This window comes from Leiobunum rupestre, chromosome 6, assembly GCF_980474605.1.
Source record: "Leiobunum rupestre chromosome 6, qqLeiRupe1.1.hap1, whole genome shotgun sequence".
Taxonomy (NCBI): domain Eukaryota; kingdom Metazoa; phylum Arthropoda; class Arachnida; order Opiliones; family Sclerosomatidae; genus Leiobunum; species Leiobunum rupestre.
In genome coordinates this window covers 58,090,310-58,110,171 of record NC_143389.1, presented here as the reverse complement: position 1 = coordinate 58,110,171, position 19,862 = coordinate 58,090,310, and the positions used below count along the sequence as shown (strand labels likewise).

The 19,862-nt window shown below is 32.8% G+C and overlaps 1 long non-coding RNA gene across 1 annotated transcript; it reads left to right on the top strand.

Annotated features, from left to right (window-relative positions):
- Positions 1-4,642: 4,642 nt before the first annotated feature.
- LOC149942786 (uncharacterized) lies at positions 4,643-6,370 on the top strand. Its single transcript, XR_016481156.1, has 3 exons — positions 4,643-4,779; positions 4,867-4,936; positions 6,284-6,370. It is a non-coding gene; the product is annotated as an uncharacterized LOC149942786 (long non-coding RNA).
- The last annotated feature ends 13,492 nt before the right edge of the window (positions 6,371-19,862 follow it).

Here is a 19,862-nt window from a genome sequence, read left to right as displayed (position 1 = left end):
GAAAAAATTATAATGAAATACCCAGAGAAAAAATTATAATGAAATACCCAAAGAAAAAAGTCATAATGAAATACCCAAAGGAAAAAATCATAATAAAATACCCAGAGAAAAAATTATAATGAAATACCCAGAGAAAAAATTATAATGAAATACCCAGAGAAAAAATCATAATGAAATACCCAAAGAAAAAAGTCATAATGAAATACCCAAAGGAAAAAATCATAATAAAATACCCAGAGAAAAAATTATAATGAAATACCCAGAGAAAAAATCATAATGAAATACCCAAAGAAAAAAGTCATAATGAAATACCCAAAGGAAAAAATCATAATAAAATACCCAGAGAAAAAATTATAATGAAATACCCAGAGAAAAAATTATAATGAAATACCCAAAGAAAAAAGTCATAATGAAATACCCAAAGGAAAAAATCATAATAAAATACCCAGAGAAAAAATTATAATGAAATACCCAGAGAAAAAATCATAATGAAATACCCAAAGAAAAAAGTCATAATGAAATACCCAAAGGAAAAAATCATAATAAAATACCCAGAGAAAAAATTATAATGAAATACCCAGAGAAAAAATTATAATGAAATACCCAGAGAAAAAATTATAATGAAATACCCAGAGAAAAAATCATAATGAAATACCCAAAGAAAAAAGTCATAATGAAATACCCAGAGAAAAAAAATCATAATGAAATACCCAGAGAAAAAATCATAATGATATACCCAGAGAAAAAAATCCCAATGAGATACCCAAAAAACATAATAAAATACCAGAGAAAAAAATCATAATGAAATACCCAGAGAAAAAATCATAATGAAATACCCAAAGAAAAAAGTCAATGAAATACCCAAAGGAAAAAATCATAATAAAATACCCAGAGAAAAAATTATAATGAAATACCCAAAGAAAAAAGTCATAATGAAATACCCAAAGGAAAAAATCATAATAAAATACCCAGAGAAAAAATTATAATGAAATACCCAGAGAAAAAATTATAATGAAATACCCAAAGAAAAAAGTCATAATGAAATACCCAAAGGAAAAAATCATAATAAAATACCCAGAGAAAAAATTATAATGAAATACCCAGAGAAAAAATTATAATGAAATACCCAGAGAAAAAATCATAATGAAATACCCAAAGAAAAAAGTCATAATGAAATACCCAAAGGAAAAAATCATAATAAAATACCCAGAGAAAAAATTATAATGAAATACCCAGAGAAAAAATCATAATGAAATACCCAAAGAAAAAAGTCATAATGAAATACCCAAAGGAAAAAATCATAATAAAATATCCAGAGAAAAAATTATAATGAAATACCCAGAGAAAAAATTATAATGAAATACCCAAAGAAAAAAGTCATAATGAAATACCCAAAGGAAAAAATCATAATAAAATACCCAGAGAAAAAATTATAATGAAATACCCAGAGAAAAAATCATAATGAAATACCCAAAGAAAAAAGTCATAATGAAATACCCAGAGAAAAAAAATCATAATGAAATACCCAGAGAAAAAATCATAATGATATACCCAGAGAAAAAAATCCCAATGAGATACCCAAAAAACATAATAAAATACCAGAGAAAAAAATCATAATGAAATACCCAGAGAAAAAATCATAATGAAATACCCAGAGAAAAAAATCATAATGAAATACCCAAAGAAAAAAGTCATAATGAAATACCCAAAGGAAAAAATCATAATAAAATACCCAGAGAAAAAATTATAATGAAATACCCAGAGAAAAAATCATAATGAAATACCCAAAGAAAAAAGTCATAATGAAATACCCAGAGAAAAAAAATCATAATGAAATACCCAGAGAAAAAATTATAATGAAATACCCAGAGAAAAAATCATAATGAAATACCCAAAGAAAAAAGTCATAATGAAATACCCAGAGAAAAAAAATCATAATGAAATACCCAGAGAAAAAATCATAATGATATACCCAGAGAAAAAAATCCCAATGAGATACCCAAAAAACATAATAAAATACCAGAGAAAAAAATCATAATGAAATACCCAGAGAAAAAATCATAATGAAATACCCAGAGAAAAAAATCATAATGAAATACCCAAAGAAAAAAGTCATAATGAAATACCCAGAGAAAAAATCATAATGATATACCCAGAGAAAAAAATCCCAATGAGATACCCAAAAAAATCATAATAAAATACCCAGAGAAAAAATCATAATGATATACCCAGAGAAAAAAATCCCAATGAGATACCCAAAAAAATCATAATAAAATACCCAGAGAAAAAATCATAATGAAATACCCAGAGAAAAAATTATAATGAAATACCCAGAGAAAAAATTATAATGAAATACCCAGAGAAAAAATTATAATGAAATACCCAGAGAAAAAATCATAATGAAATACCCAAAGAAAAAAGTCATAATGAAATACCCAGAGAAAAAATTATAATGAAATACCCAGAGAAAAAATCATAATGAAATACCCAAAGAAAAAAGTCATAATGAAATACCCAGAGAAAAAAAATCATAATGAAATACCCAGAGAAAAAATCATAATGATATACCCAGAGAAAAAAAATCCCAATGAGATACCCAAAAAACATAATAAAATACCAGAGAAAAAAATCATAATGAAATACCCAGAGAAAAAATCATAATGAAATACCCAGAGAAAAAAATCATAATGAAATACCCAAAGAAAAAAGTCATAATGAAATACCCAAAGGAAAAAATCATAATAAAATACCCAGAGAAAAAATTATAATGAAATACCCAGAGAAAAAATCATAATGAAATACCCAAAGAAAAAAGTCATAATGAAATACCCAGAGAAAAAAAATCATAATGAAATACCCAGAGAAAAAATTATAATGAAATACCCAGAGAAAAAATCATAATGAAATACCCAAAGAAAAAAGTCATAATGAAATACCCAAAGGAAAAAATCATAATAAAATACCCAGAGAAAAAATTATAATGAAATACCCAAAGAAAAAAGTCATAATGAAATACCCAAAGGAAAAAATCATAATAAAATACCCAGAGAAAAAATTATAATGAAATACCCAGAGAAAAAATTATAATGAAATACCCAAAGAAAAAAGTCATAATGAAATACCCAAAGGAAAAAATCATAATAAAATACCCAGAGAAAAAATTATAATGAAATACCCAGAGAAAAAATCATAATGAAATACCCAAAGAAAAAAGTCATAATGAAATACCCAAAGGAAAAAATCATAATAAAATACCCAGAGAAAAAATTATAATGAAATACCCAGAGAAAAAATTATAATGAAATACCCAGAGAAAAAATCATAATGAAATACCCAAAGAAAAAAGTCATAATGAAATACCCAGAGAAAAAAAATCATAATGAAATACCCAGAGAAAAAATCATAATGATATACCCAGAGAAAAAAATCCCAATGAGATACCCAAAAAACATAATAAAATACCAGAGAAAAAAATCATAATGAAATACCCAGAGAAAAAATCATAATGAAATACCCAGAGAAAAAAATCATAATGAAATACCCAAAGAAAAAAGTCATAATGAAATACCCAAAGGAAAAAATCATAATAAAATACCCAGAGAAAAAATTATAATGAAATACCCAGAGAAAAAATCATAATGAAATACCCAAAGAAAAAAGTCATAATGAAATACCCAGAGAAAAAAAATCATAATGAAATACCCAGAGAAAAAATTATAATGAAATACCCAGAGAAAAAATCATAATGAAATACCCAAAGAAAAAAGTCATAATGAAATACCCAGAGAAAAAAAATCATAATGAAATACCCAGAGAAAAAATCATAATGATATACCCAGAGAAAAAAATCCCAATGAGATACCCAAAAAACATAATAAAATACCAGAGAAAAAAATCATAATGAAATACCCAGAGAAAAAATCATAATGAAATACCCAGAGAAAAAAATCATAATGAAATACCCAAAGAAAAAAGTCATAATGAAATACCCAGAGAAAAAAATCATAATAAAATACCCAGAGAAAAAATCATAATGATATACCCAGAGAAAAAAATCCCAATGAGATACCCAAAAAAATCATAATAAAATACCAGAGAAGAAAATCATAATGAAATACCCAGAGAAAAAATCAGAATGAAATACCCAAAGAAAAAAATCCTAATAAAATACCCATAGAAAAAATCAGAATGAAATACCGAAAGAAAAAAATCAAAGCAGAAGAAAAAATAATGGCATGAATAAAATTTCCCACTAACGACCGAAATTTCGTCAAGGGGGATAATTAACGAACAATTTCTCTGTGTTTCTTAGAAATTGGAATTCCTCACCCACACATTCCAAGGGGGCGGGGGGGGGCACCTGGTGAAATCGGTACGTCTTCGCGATGCCAGTGTAGGGTGCAGAGAATGCAGCGGTGCCAATTGCGGGAAGATGTAAGAACAATTAGGTAATTAGGCGCAAACGAACGTGTCCGCCGCTAATTAAGCCATCACCGAAGCCGGGGAGCCGACGTGGAACTCGTTTTCATCCGATCTATACACGCCTTTCTTCCAACAGCGATGGCCCTCTAGCGGGAGATCCTCATTTCATATTTGTCAAACCGCCACCCGACGCTGAATTCAGAGTACGCGCTAGAGGTGAAGTATTCGCGTAATTAACTTCGGATGAACTCGCGGTTGAATTCGGGTTTCGCGAAGGGTCACGAATCTCCTCCCATTAATCCCGAATTGCCGCCGTCGAAGAGAGAAATGAAAAGAATTCGGCCATCTTATTATCAGGTAACTTACATAATGAAAGTACAATGTACTCTTCGGCGTAATCTCATTTCTGGTTCGCTCGACTGAAGAAGGTCTTTCTTGTACTAGATCTTGATCTTCCGAACAGCTGCTTACTACGTTATTATCTTGGTTGGGATATTACGAAAGGGGTCATCAGGTACACCGCCAGCCACACGGGTTCTTTTTCGCGGGGGTTCTAATCAGTCATTCTTTATACAACAAAGTCGTTTTCCCATTGTGACCATCACGTTTATCGAATTTCCCCAACCTCACCATGACCGAAAATCTAATAAACCTCGCCACTTTCATTCGGTTAAAACTTAAACGAAGAATGTGTTTCCATATCAACAACTTTCACTTTCCCTGCCAACAGGTTTAATAGAAGCTAAGGGTAGTTGGCGCTAGTTACGTTAAAAATTCCTAGCTTCTTTTACTACTCGGTGGAGGAAAAATCTCGCTTAAATATTCAGGTGTTCAAATTATAGGCAATCGCGGTAAATCGGTTAAAATGAACTACCAGACGAATTTTAATTTTTTTCCACCAGGTTTAATAGAAGCTAGATATGATTGGTGCTAGTTACGTTAAATAACTAGTAGTAACGGTTTTTAGCAGATTATTTTAGCATTTAGTTCATACTTCGTTTAAAATTGAGAGAACTCGGTGAAAATCAAAAGGTCAGAGTGTAACCTAAATAATACGTAAAAGTATTAATTTATACACATTAGCCAACTCAATTTGAGTAGCAGACGAATAAATGTAAAGGTCTACAATTCATATTTATTTGCGTTGCTTTCCGATTTTGAAAAATGTATCCTACTTTTTTCACGGTGTTGTGAGTAAAATAAAATCGTTATTTAATTACTTTCTAAAACGATTATATCGGGAAAATATGACCATTAAATAATACGCGTGTATGATTGCGCGTTTTGGCTGAAAAATACTACACTTTGATCTTAACCAAATGACGAAGAAGCTTATTTTTAAATTATAAAAATATAATTTATGTTTACGAAAACATTTGTGGATGCCCAAATATACTACACTTTGATCTTGGGTAAACGACGAAAAACCTTATTTTTAAATTTAAAAAATTGATGTTTACAAAATCATCTATTTTGTGGATGCCCAAATATACTACACTTTGATCTTGGGTAAACGACGAAGAACCTTATTTTTAAATTAAAAAAAAATTATGTTTAAAGCCAAATATTTTATTTAGGTTTGTCAAAATGTTTGTTACAGTATCACACCAAAACGTACATACATCAAATGACGTAGTTACCCAGCGTCAGTTATTGCGTCAAAACCAAACACACACAAATAATTTTGAGTAAATGAAATATTGAATTGAGATCGTCGACGGAGTAATAAAAAAATTGTGAAAAAGAACATTAACTTTTCCCTTCACCCATTTGACACGAAAAAAATAGGGTCTACTCGATATATTATTTTTTAAATTGCACTGTCTTATTTTTTTTCAACGTATCATATTTTTTACTACAGGCTATGTAATTTCCTTAGCAAAATAATCGATTGAAAACGGTGTTTAATCCAAATTTCAAGCCCTCTTCGTTAAAAAATCCATCGAGGGTGAAAATGAAAGTACGCGGAAAATGGCCCGACTGACAAGTGTAACAAAAGACGGCGTTTGTCAATTCCAAAATGAAGGGATATCAACCGTTTCGATCACACAAAAGCCGTGATTGGCACTTTGAGATCATTTCAATTTATCCACTCACGTTATTTCAAAAAATATTTTAAGTTTCGTTTTGAACCCGGCGCCAAAATGGAAAACGCCGAATAATGAGAATGTCAACGCAGTTATCAAAGTATTTCGCAAAATTCGTATTCAGAGAACACTTTGGTTGGAAGTGATTTTATCAAGAATGTATTTAATTAGAATGAACTAGAGTTGTTATTTTTCCGGAAAAATAAAATGGGGAAAAATTTCCAGAAAATTTTCCACAAATCGGAAAAATAAAAAATTGAAACATAAATTACTTTTTAAGGGTTTATAAGGTTTTTATCTTTTTATCGATATAAAATGTCTAATAACCGTAAACATACTACAAAATATTAATAGTGTTACATTGTTAATCAGTTGAAACTAGTCTAGAGGTTTAGTTTTACTTTTAGATTCGAAAAAATGAGGTGAAAATGCCGCTTTATTTAAATTTGCAAACAATATTAGACTAATCATGGAATGAAAACTTTTTTTTCGGAAACATTTTGCGGAAAAAAGGCCTCGGTCCTTTTCCGGAAAATTTCCGACTTACAACACTAGAATGAACGCTCGACCACTATGCTCCTCCCCTTAAGAGTCGATCAAATGAGCCCGCTATCTCATTGGTTCCATAAGACTGACGTCTTCCGACGCTATTGAAACACGTGGCTGAAGTTTTAATATCTCCGCTCTCATGCCAAGGGAAATTTGCCTATTCAAATTCGACTATGATGTTCGTGGATTGTTTCAACTTAGTCGTTCTCTCTAAATATAAATAAAGGTAATTTGGTTCAATAGGCCCACCACCCCCTTTCCCTTCCCAAATTCCCTCCCCCTTAACAAATTTTTAAAGGTAATTTAACCTGAAAAGCAATCCTTAAATTTTTCAAATTACCCTGTACAGTGGCGCCAAACATTTCTAAAGCCAAAGACAAGAGCGGTCAGAGCTGCAAACGTTGGTGTTCCACATCAAATACCTGAGGTTATATTCCCTTTAAGTGGAATTTATTGGTGCCAAAATTATTTGCCGCAAACAATTAATTGAATAGTTATGGAAAATTAGGCTACCTTAACATAGTTTTGGGTGGGACTTTACTGGTGAAAAAATATTTGCCGAGTTACCTTTGTCACAAATAAATTCAAAAATAATGAAAATTTTTATTGATTAAGAAAATAATGAGTTTCTCTTAATTGAAAATTCGGTTTGACACTGCAGGAACTGTTTCTGTTTCGGTAATTTTCGTCTTTTATTACAACGTCAAGCGTGTTCTTTTCCTTCCTGGTGAAACCATATCGTCGCACTTGGGACACTTGACATCTTTCGCAATTCAGTTGAGGTTTTGCAACAACTCAATTAATTGTTGCGAATCCATAGCGATATTTGGAATTGAGTACGGGTTAAAGAGTAATAAATGAGACAAACCTTCAACCAAACATGGTATTTCTGGGTTTTTCTCGTAAATGAGACCGGAAATGACCATAATATTTGAGTTTTCAATTGTTTTTTAATTTTTGGGTGGGCTAAGCGTATGAAGAGTGAAAACATACGGAAGCCAATGAAACCGAAGACAAAATACCAAAATAAACAGTGTGTCAGAATTTATAGCCCGGTGTGCCTATCATCATAGTGCCCTACGCCAGCGTCCACCTAGCCCGGACAGGTGACAAATCCAGCATGGGTAGCAGTACCCTACTACTGATGATCGCACCTTTGACGCTAGCCACTCAACCCAGCAGAAGGTGCAGCAATGGGTGGACCAATCCCCACTTCGCACACAGCAGTGGGATTAAGAGTGGATGCTGTAGCAACTCCAGCCGACACCCTACCTACGTAGGTAAAGAGTCAAACCCTTTGGAGAGAGCTCCTAAAGGGGAACGACGAGCACACAGCAGTCCAAGTAACCCGGCACAGCCGGCACCGGAGATCCCGGTGTGACTCCAGAAGGCCGGGAAACAGGACCGCCATGCCCTCATACGGAGGCCCGCCGCCCCACTGTAGGCTACCCAATCCACCGAGGCGGCCAGTTTGCACGGACCCTCTGCAATAAAACCAATCATATTGACTATTACGCTCTAAACATTTTATCAATGCCTTTAAATTTTACCCACAAATCAAGGTGACAGAAACAAGTAGGTTGCCACCAGAAGCCTAACACCCTTTTATTTAACCGATCAAAGTTGAATACTGCTTATGTTGATGAATTCTTGATAATATGTTAATATGTTTGCTTGGAAATGATTATACTAAGCCTGTTTTATCTCGGGATACGTTAGAACTTTTCACTTTCAGTCGATATATAGTTTTAACGCTTCTAGGAAGAGCTATTGTTTCTATTCCTCTTCTATTTCTTTGTTCAATAAAACAAATTGCACAGTAGATGGCCAATTACCTGGACCAAAGCACGTATTTATACTATACAATATTATACTAAGCCTGTTTTATCTCGGGATACGTTAGAACATTTCACTCGTCTAGGAAGAGCTATAGTTTCTATTCCTCTACTACATTTTCTTTGTTCAATAAAACAAATTGCACAGTAGATGGCCAATTACCTGGACCGAAGCACGTATTTCAGGTATTGGAAGTATTGCGGTTAACACGCGTATTGGGTACCTCGTAATTGCCGAGTGTTATTCGCGAGGAAGCAGCAAATATGCCATTCTATGGAGATGCGACGCCAGTGAATCTGACCCAATTGAATTGACCAGTTTTATCAATGGTGAGAAAAAGCGAAAGTTTTCAAACCTTTTCTCTGACGACCAGAGAAACTTTTATTTGATCAGAATGCCGTTACCTAGAAACCGGACTCCTGCTGGCGAAATAACTAGACTGGGAAATAAAAAAATAATGTATCGATTCGAATGTATTGTAAATTTCGCAAAATTTGGGTTATGTGAAATGTCCAATAAGCAACTGGCTTACGCGTTGATGTCCAAACTTAACCGTTCAATTAAATACACCTTCGTTTCAAAAAGTCCTAACTCTAGCTTTAACGTAGATAAAGTTACGACGTTTTAAAACTAAACTAAAGATAATCGTAATTAAAACAATTAAATTTAATTTATTAGGATGTAGTTGATTTTCCTATACAATTGGGGTGAGCTAGTGTGTTTAGAGTAGTATCACTCCGAAGCTTTGGCCATGGCCGCCATTGTAAGCGCGATTTTTAAATGAATTGGAAAAAGCATGGGTGACGTCGTGTGACGTCGCACTGCCATTACTCTATTGTATAGAAATAATCCATTTTAATGCTGATAGAAAAATAAACTACACTTTAATCTTAGTCAAACGATGAAGAAGCTTATAACTAAATTTCACAAAAATATTTTATACGAAGTCATCTATTTTGCTGATGTGAAAGATACTACACTTTTATCTTAGGAAACGATGAAGAAGATATTTATTAAATTTCACCAAAATATTTTATACGAAGTCATTTATTTGGCTGATGTGAAAGATACTACATTTTCATCTTAGTCAAGCGATGAAGAAGCTTAATATTAAATTTGAAAAACACTCATTTTATATAAAGTCATATATGTCGTTGATGCGAAAAGATACTTCAATTTGATCTTAGCCCAACGACCAAGAATCCAGTAAGATTTCAAAATCCAAGAAGAAATCAAAATAAAATTCGGAATTTCAAATATCCGTACAATTTTTGTCTTATGTTTGACTCCTTTGGGAGGACACCTGTAAGAATAGTAATTTCTCACAACACTAGTGACGTTAAAAATTTAACAAGCGGTTGTATATATCGTCAGGGTATTTTCAAAACCTTCATAAAATCATAAACGAATCACTCTAACAACAGTTAGAGAATCAAGCGGACGAATTTAGCAGCCACTAGTTAGATTTATTAACTGTTGATGGCACTGTAGTAAATAGGCACCGGAGGTGGGTGGTTATATACATGTATATAAATTCGTTAAATTGATATTTTAAAATGGAAATAAACCAGGTTCGAAATTCAGCGAGAAAAGGATGATTTATTAGCTTGGCTACTTCTACGTTCTGCCGTATTAGGGTCATCGTTTCAATTTGAAATTAATTAAGTTCGTAGAAACTGATTAGCGACTGACAGCGAACGGTGAAAGTTCAAAGTCGCTCGGGCGCGTGCGTCAGCGTACGCAAACCAAGGTGAGATAAAATTAAAAAGAAAAACCTTTAAATTCATTTGGAAAAACCTAACAAAGAGAGCGGAGATATTGCGCAATTCTTAAGAATGCAATCGAAGAAATCGCTCTCAATTTTTCTTAAATTGAGCCAAGGATTTTTCATCGCCTTTTTTACTTCACAGATAATACCAAGAATGCGTTAGGGTTAACGTAGAATACGTAAACAGCACCCTGTGCGCCTCGTGATACCCGGAAGAAAGGTCACGCCCCTTCATCTTTGTCCGTGTAATATTGCCCCTTTTTTTCCCCTTACACCAGTATAATTGCAGGCTCTCTCTCCACGTAGGCGTAGTGTATCTTGCGGAAATCCTGAAAACAGAGGCGCTAGTTGGAGTCACATATTCTCTGTTGTCATGACTATATATTTTTGCTAGTAGTGGTTCAGGTCGGGATGTAGATTAAAAATAAAAAGAATAGGTTTTTCCAACAAGGGTTTTCTTTTAACTTTCAGTCAACGGCTTGATGAGTGCCGTACGCTTTATTTTTCAAGGCAAGTTATCAAGTTTTTGGAAATATTACCACCCTCTAAAAAACTGTTTGCATTTTTTTGAAGCGATCAGACGCCCACCATGTCCGAGACAAAAAAGAATTACTTTTATCCACGCGCCCACCACCCATGATGTAATATTAAAATATCTAATTCGATTTAAGATTATATAAAATTTATTCGTAATAAAAATAAATAAAAGTAGATATTTTATTTCAAAGACGTGAAATGTTTAATTTTTTTATTTTTTTACTGAAGTTAGAAGTTGCAAAATTGGGTGTGGATTACAACACCCCACCCACCTAATCCCTTCTTTCAAGAGTGAACTTTGAAAACAATAGATTAAAAAATGTGAAGAATATAATCTTAATCTTTGTAAGAAATGGTTGGGATACCCGGGAAATCCTGGGCGTAATATAAAAATGGGGAAAAATAGTACCTAGAATCGACGGTAGATGTCGCGAGGCGCGCTAAATATTCAGCAAAACAGCCAATATTTAAAAAGGCCGTCCAACACGTAAGCCTAAACTAGAAAATAAAATATGTGGAGACAATGCTACCAAATGGATCTAGAGCATTTGGAACTGAACTGAAAGAAATGTTTGTCGGCATCACCTTAGTCTGATAGTTATCCTTCTACTACTAGGAGAATCAAATAACTAAATTTAGTAAAATAGTAATATTAGTTAGGTATGCATATATCTTTGAAAGTTGTATTCCACCAATGAAGATAATTAGCTGATGTACAGCATATAATGCCAATAATTAAGTTAAGTAAGTTATATGGTCGTTGGACAGCAAAATTCATGCAAATATTGTAGATTAAAATTATAATTAATAATTATAATTGTAATATTGTGGGCGGTGGGCAGCAGTGCTAAATCTAGGCAAAAATTGTATATAAAAACAAGAACGAATAGAGGTACTAAGAACTATGAACCTTAACATTCGCCCATGCTGCATTGTTGTTATACTTTCAGAAGCAGTCTAAGCAGTCGACGGTTCTATCTCTATGTAAAAATCCATTACATCAAGGCCCAAGTTAGGTTAAGCCATGGGAAAAGTATAACTTCATGGCGCCACCATTTAAGTTTTTCATATTTCTTAGTACCTCTATGCGTTCTTGATAAAAATAATTTAAGCTTTGGACAACAAAATTTATTTTGGGGTGCGTCAAGATCACGGAATTGGTCCTAGAAATAAATAAAGTTAGAATTAGATAAGTAAATAATGTCTTCGGCATGGCCAGATTAACACTATTGTAAAGTAGAATTAAGGGCCCCTAAAAAAATTCAGACCTTAAATAAATATTGAAATAACAGTATAAAAAAAATGAAAAAAAAAAATATTTATTTTGCACACATGGCACATGCCTTACTATGGCCCTGATCGTCGGTCGGTACCTAAATCTCGGCCAAAACCGTTTTAAAGAAAAACAATTTGATCTACGGACAACAAAATCTATCTTTAGGTTCGTCAAGAATCAAGACTGCTACCTTCGTTCCTAGAAATCACAAAACGTCTAAGCGAAATAAATAAATAATGTTGTCGGTGGACAACAAAATCTATCTTTGGGTTCGTCAATACAGCCACATTCGTTCCTAGAAATCACAAAAAGTCTAAGCGAAATAAATAAATAAATAATGTTGTCGGTGGACAACAAAATCTATATTTGGGTGCGTCAATACAGCCACATTCGTTCCTAGAAATCACAAAACGTCTAAGCGAATTAAATAAATAATGTTGTTGGTGGACAACAAAATCTATCTTTGGGTGCGTCAAGACTTTGACCTTCGTTCCTAGAAATCACAAAAGGTCTAAGCGAAATAAATAAATAATGTGGTCGGTGGGCAGATAAATCTAGGTGAAAATTCTAGATTAAAATTATTTAATCTTTGGACCATAAAATCTATTTTTGGGTGCGTCAAAACTACCACATAAAACGTTCGTAATAATGTTGCCAATGGGCAGCTAAATCTAGACCAAAATTGTGAATGAAAATAATTTGGTCTTTGTACAACAAAACCTATTATTGGGTGCGTCAAGATTATCATATTCGTTTCTAGAAATGAAGAAATTGTCTAAGCAATCCTGTATTTGGCCTTTTAAGTTTAAATAGAGCCTCGTTGTGGACAACGTGAGGATTACACAAACTGACTGCTGGAATATTCGTCAGCTAAGCAGATAATAAATCACAAAGCGTCGGTTTAGCAGTCGAAAGTCCAGCAGTTTATGTAAAAGAAAAAGGCTATGCTTGAGATTTATTGTTCGTTTGAAAGTTTCTTGTATTACGTTTCGATGAAACGATATTTTTCTCGCGATGGGTAATTGTACTTATAAAATAAAATAAAAATAGCCCAAAAACACGTTCCTCTAAAAATAATTTCTGCTAGTGTGAAGGATAAGGCGTCATTTAAAATACGAGCGACAAAAGGCGACAATGAGAGGCGCGTGAAAAAAGACACTCTAAAAAGAAAGAACGAATTAGTGATGAAAAAAATCTTTAAAGGTACATCAATCCACAAAGGACATATCCTATTTTTCGCTGGCGCCATGGAACAAGACGTACCAGAAAGAACAAAGTTTAAAAAAAGCAAAATTCGATCCCTTCGAACGTTTCGGGCTCTTCTTCCTCCGTTCAGTGAGAAGCAAATTTCGTTTAGTAGATCACTGGGTCAGACTCTCCCCGCTTACGGTCGTTTTGCTCAAAATACGAGATCATCTTTCCTTTTCTGGACGAAAAACGAACGAGAAAATTGAAGTTCGTCGCTTCGCGAATTAAAATCCACTTTTTTTATCTCCGCTTCGGGGCTCGAGCCCAGAACCAGTATATTCATTTCACCGTTCCTCGAACTGTTCGTGGTTTCAATATCTAGATGAGGTCACCCCCAAGACATTACCGTTATTAGCGTCCAAGACCAATGGTTATTAAAATATTACGATATTAATTGTTGAACTCCAACGACACGCCAGGGTGAGGGAAGTACTCAAATTAGAGTAAGAAAGAAAATTCTGCTTTTTCTTCTGGACCTTTTACTATATAATTTGAAGAAGCTATATCATTTTGGGTTACGTTTTTATAAGGATATAAATGAACCCAGCGCAAATATTAACAATAGGTCTTCGAGATAAATTAGGGTTAAGAGTACATTTCGTTGTTTCGGTTTTTTTTCTTTGGAGTTAAGATATCGATTATTTTTAGAAGGAGGAAAAATTTGGAGGAGGCCTATAATTTCAAGTTCGGCTGATCAAACTGGAACTATCGAATTTGAAATGTCCCAATCTGTATTGTTTACGAAAAACATAACGTTGTTGTATTTCCTCTTGCCCTGATTTTCGCCGATGGCCAATTAATTATTTTTAGTGTCGTGTCAAGCATTTTACACTCCAGTATAATAATAATAATAATTATAATAAATTTCTTTGTTCTCGGATTTTCTTACGAGTAAAAATATGCGTGCATTTTTAGAAACGCGGGTTTGAAACAGAAACTTGCCTATTTCGTTGTTTCACGGTTGAGCACGACGAAATCGAATGTTACAAGCTCACGAGTTTTATTTAGAAATCATAGTATTTCCGTTTCCGGTTTTGCTAAGGCACATTCTTTCTTATCGGAAGCGTCGTCTGAGTTATTTAATTTTAACATAAAATTTAGTATTTACAAATAGTTGACTCATTTCTAGAAGTAATATTATTATTCGAATTAAGGACTAAATATTATTATTATTAGAATTTGTAATGTAATAATAGTATTCTAATTTATCATGTAATAATATTATTAGAATTTGTGATATAATAATATTATTTGAATTTGGGACGTAGTAATAATATAAAAATTTAGAATGTAATAATATTATTAGAATTTGGGATGTATTAATATTATTAGAATTTGGGATGTACTAATAGTATTAGAATTTGTGATGTAATAATATTATTTGAATTTGGGACGTAGTAATAATATAAAAATTTAGGACGTAATAATATTATTAGAATTTGGGACGTAGTAATAATATAAAAATTTAGGATGTAGTAATATTATTGGAATTTCGGATGTAATAATATTATTAGAATTTGGGATGTAATAATATTATTAGAATTTGGGATGTACTAATAGTATTAGAATTTGTGATGTAATAATATTATTTGAATTTGGGACGTAGTAATAATATAAAAATTTAGGACGTAATAATATTATTAGAATTTGGGATGTACTAATAGTATTAGAATTTGTGATGTAATAATATTATTTGAATTTGGGACGTAGAAATAATATAAAAATTTAGGACGTAATAATATTATTAGAATTTGGGACGTAATAATATTATTAGAAATGGGGATGTAATAATTGCATTAGTATTTGTGATGTAATAATATTATTGGAATTTGGGATGCAATAATATTATTAGAATTTGGGATGTAAAAATATTATTAGAATTGGGGATGTAATAATTGCATTAGAATTTGGGATGTAATAATTGCATTAGAATTTGGGATCTAAACGTGATTGTTTTGGAAATGTATCAACATCACCCGACAGTTTCGGAGTATTATGGCATTAGCAGAATTAGAATTTATCTGAAAATAGATTAAAAAAAACCCACAAAAAAACTAAATTTCCCGATTATTGATTTGCTAAATCCCTGTGTTCATTTGTCAGTGATGCTAAGGCGGCACTTCTACCACCAATATGGCGTGAACAACTTCTTATGCTTAAAAGAATAGTCACTAATACGCGTGTATGATTTTTTTTTGCAATTTATACCCAGAATATAAAGCTTAAGACCGGTATATACGCATTTTTTTAGGTTTAATAATAACTAATAAATATATAATCATCCATGAAATTGAAGACCAATTAACTACGCGCAGCGTTTTACAAATATTGTGTAAGACGTAACTGGCGACGAATCCAAAAGGGTTCATTGCGAGATTTTCTCACAATATCTGGGCTAATTAGTTACGGGGAAATATTATAATTTATTTTTGCGTCATACATCCAAATAATTAAAGACGAAGTGTTTTTATTTACACCATCGAACGACGCGTTACATCATGTTTTCTGAAGCAGAAGCGGGGGGGGGGGGGGGGGTTACGTCGGAGGGCTGAAAAGAGATGAGCAAAGGTGCAATAAACTCACCTTGGCAAGCAACAGGAAATTCCGTCTGACGTTGGTTTGTTTCAAAATCGGGGACGCAAATTCCGAGCGCTGAGGCAGCACGCGTTCTTTATGGTTGAGACCTAATTTCGAGGGAATCTCTTATTTTTGCTAAAGAATTCTGCTGATTTTACCTCGAAATGTCAACTCCTCACCCACCCAACCTTTGCTTTCGATGCAGTGTTTGCCTACTAAATTTCAATGGTCACATTTGTTCATTGGGAGAAGCCCTGATTTTGCCAATTCAATCTTACTTTTTAGACTCATTTGGCGAAATGTTTCTTCACATTCTTAATTTTAACTGGATTTTATTTGGCCAAATAGACCTAATTTTGCTCACTAGATCTGATTTTTTGAACTGGATCTAATTTTACCAACTGGACATAGTTTTGCTCACTAGATCGGATTTTTCGAACTGGATTTGATTTTGCCAACTAGACCTAAATCTGCTCACTAGATCTGATTTTGCCAACTGGACCTAAATCTGCTCACTATATCTGATTTTGCCAACTGGACCTAATTTTGCTCACTATATCTGATTTTTCTAACTTGATCTAATTTTGCCAAAACTGAACCTAATTTTGCTCACTAGATATATTTTTCGAACTAGATCTGATTTTTCCAACTGAACCTAATTTTGCTCACAAGATCTGATTTTTCAAACTCGATCTGATTTTTCCAACTGGGCCTAGTTTTGCTCTCTAGATCTGATTTTTCGAACGGGATCTAATTTTGTCAACTGGACCTAATTTTGCTCTATCGATCTGATTTTTCGAACTGGATCTGATTTTGCCAACTGGACCTAATTTTGCCCACTAGATCTGATTTGGGCAACTGGACCTAATTTTGCTCACTAGATCTGATTTGGCCAACTGGACCTAATTTTGCTCACTAGATAGGATTTTTCGACTGGATCTGATTTTGACAACAGGATCTAGTTTTGCCCACTGACCAAATTAATTTAAGAGGAAGCTCCCTCCATTCGCTAAAAAGGGGTGCCCTGTTCAGTGTTCAATGAAAGGTTTTTTGTGTAAAATGTGGCGAATTTGATACGGAAGAATACACGACGACAAAAAGCGTGGCTGGACCACACTACAACGGAAAATAACTTCGTTTGGTTTATATTAGGCTCGTTTACTAATTATTAGGGGTGAATTAGATTTGGAGTTTAGGTTAGGTACAATTAAGATTGTAGGTAAAATTAGGTTTGCGTATTGCGGGTTAGGTTAGGTTTGTACCGTTTGTAGGGTGAATTAGATTTGCATAATGAAAGCTAGGGCGTCTTAGGTTAGTAAGTTAAATTAGATTTGCAGATTGCCAAATATGTTAGATTTGCAGATTGCCAAATAGGTTAGATTTGCAGATTGCCAAATAGGTTAGATTTGCAGATTTCCAAATAGGTTAGATTTGCAGATTGCCAAATAGGTTAGATTTGCAGATTTCCAAATAGGTTAGATTTGCAGATTGCCAAATAGGTTAGATTTGCAGATTGCCAAATAGGTTAGATTTGCAGATTGCCAAATAGGTTAGGCTTGAAAGTGAAATTAGGTTAGGTTCGTTAATTTTTATCGATTAAAGTAAGTTTGTAGGTTAAATTACGTTTGCAAGATGCATTTTAGGTTTGTAGGTTTAATTATGTATTGTATGTTAAATTAGTTTTATTGTAATTATTATTGGCCAAGGAGAGACTCAAAATATTTAGCGTATTCAATTAATTTATGAAGTTGATTTTATATAACTGTTTGAAATTAAATCTTTTAATTACGTATCTTCGGGAAAACGGCGATATTTTTTGGTACCAAATAACCGCGAAGAGCACTAATGGTCAAAAATGAAACGTTAACTTAGAACGAAATCAATTTAAAGTCGACCTCGATATTGTGTAGGATAACCAGCCTCTAAAAAAGATCATTTACAAAAGCGGATATTTTCCGAAGTATATTTTTAGAACGAAGACGTTTTTTGTTAATTTCGTGCTATCAAAATTATTATTTTAAAAAAAAATCAAGTTTAAAAAATATAAAAAAAAAATAAACTGAGCGTGCGGGGTCAAACGTAGGTCAAATGGGAAAATATTTAACAAGAGCGCGTAAAGACAGTCTTATAGAAAGCGTATATATAACAAGTTCATGGTAGCATTTTCTTTAGAGAACCGTTTGGTTTGAAAACATCATCCTTTCCCCGATTAGCGGTCGCCGCCATCAATAAAAAAATACAATTTTGAAAAGCGCGATATCGAGTCTAGATATCGGGAAGAGATATCCAAGAGAATTTATTGTACGTGATCATAAACATGACTTGGGTGCTTCGGGGCGCGTAAATATTTAAAGTCATTATAAAACGCGAACACGTTTCAACTCTCGACACTACGCGGCGCTGATCTCTTTTTCCTTTGGGAACCGGGTTAACGAGAAAGCGTAAAATATAATTTCAATATATTGGCCGTAAGGACAAGTTTAATAAATACACTTGTTCCAATATGGCCATTTCGCTCTTAGGACGATTGGTCTTTAATATTCAAAATAATTGTTTTTCTTTTTAAATGGAAATTTGTGGAAAGGTGTTTCGTAGTTCCTTCATTTCAACCTCGATTTCTTACATCGTTAGGAGCTCCAAGAAATCGATTCGGTGAATCTGTTTTTCGGGAATTTATTTTTTGGCCCCGTGTTAAATTACGGACCTAATTCGCCAGTTGCAGTACATATGTTTCACAGCTATTGTACTGCACTTTCATTTTAGCTAAACGACAAAAAAATTTATTTCCAATTTCTCAAAAATATTATTTTAATGGCGTTATCTATTTTGTTGATGCGAAGAGATACTACACTTTGATCTTAACCAAAGAATAGAAAAAAAGTTATAGGAAGTCATCTGTTTTGTACAAAACAATATTTTAGACTACATATATAGGTTTTATTTACTTTTTTCAACTAGAAGGCTTCAGACTATCCAGCAAAGAATATATCAATTGATGAAATGCTAAAATTTGTACCCTTTTGGGGAAATCTAGCGATAGCTCACGCGTCACGACAAGACACACAAACACATAAATAGAGAATATTTTTTAAATAATTCTTCGTGTATTACTTTTTCCTTTTAAGTTAAAACAAATATTTGGAGTCTTTGCTCGCTCGCCGAACTATGAGATTTAAAAAAAAAGAATGCTAATGATGACTATTAAAAAAGGGTAAACTTCATTATATTTGCATATTTAATTAAAATCAATGATATTTACAGTGTTTTGTCTAACTGTAAATATCATTGATTTTAAATAAATATGCAGATATAACCCAAGTTTACCTTTTCTTAAAAATCATCATTAGCATATTAGACTTATCACAAACAACTTAGCCTATGAGATTTTGCAGACAATTTATTTTATAGAATAAACGTTTACGTTATAGAATTTCATTTTATAGAATAAACGTTTACGTTATAGAATTTTATTTTATAGAATAAACGTTTAAGTTATAGAATTTTATTTTATAGAATAAACGTTTACGCTATAGAATTTTATTATATAGAATAAACGTTTAAG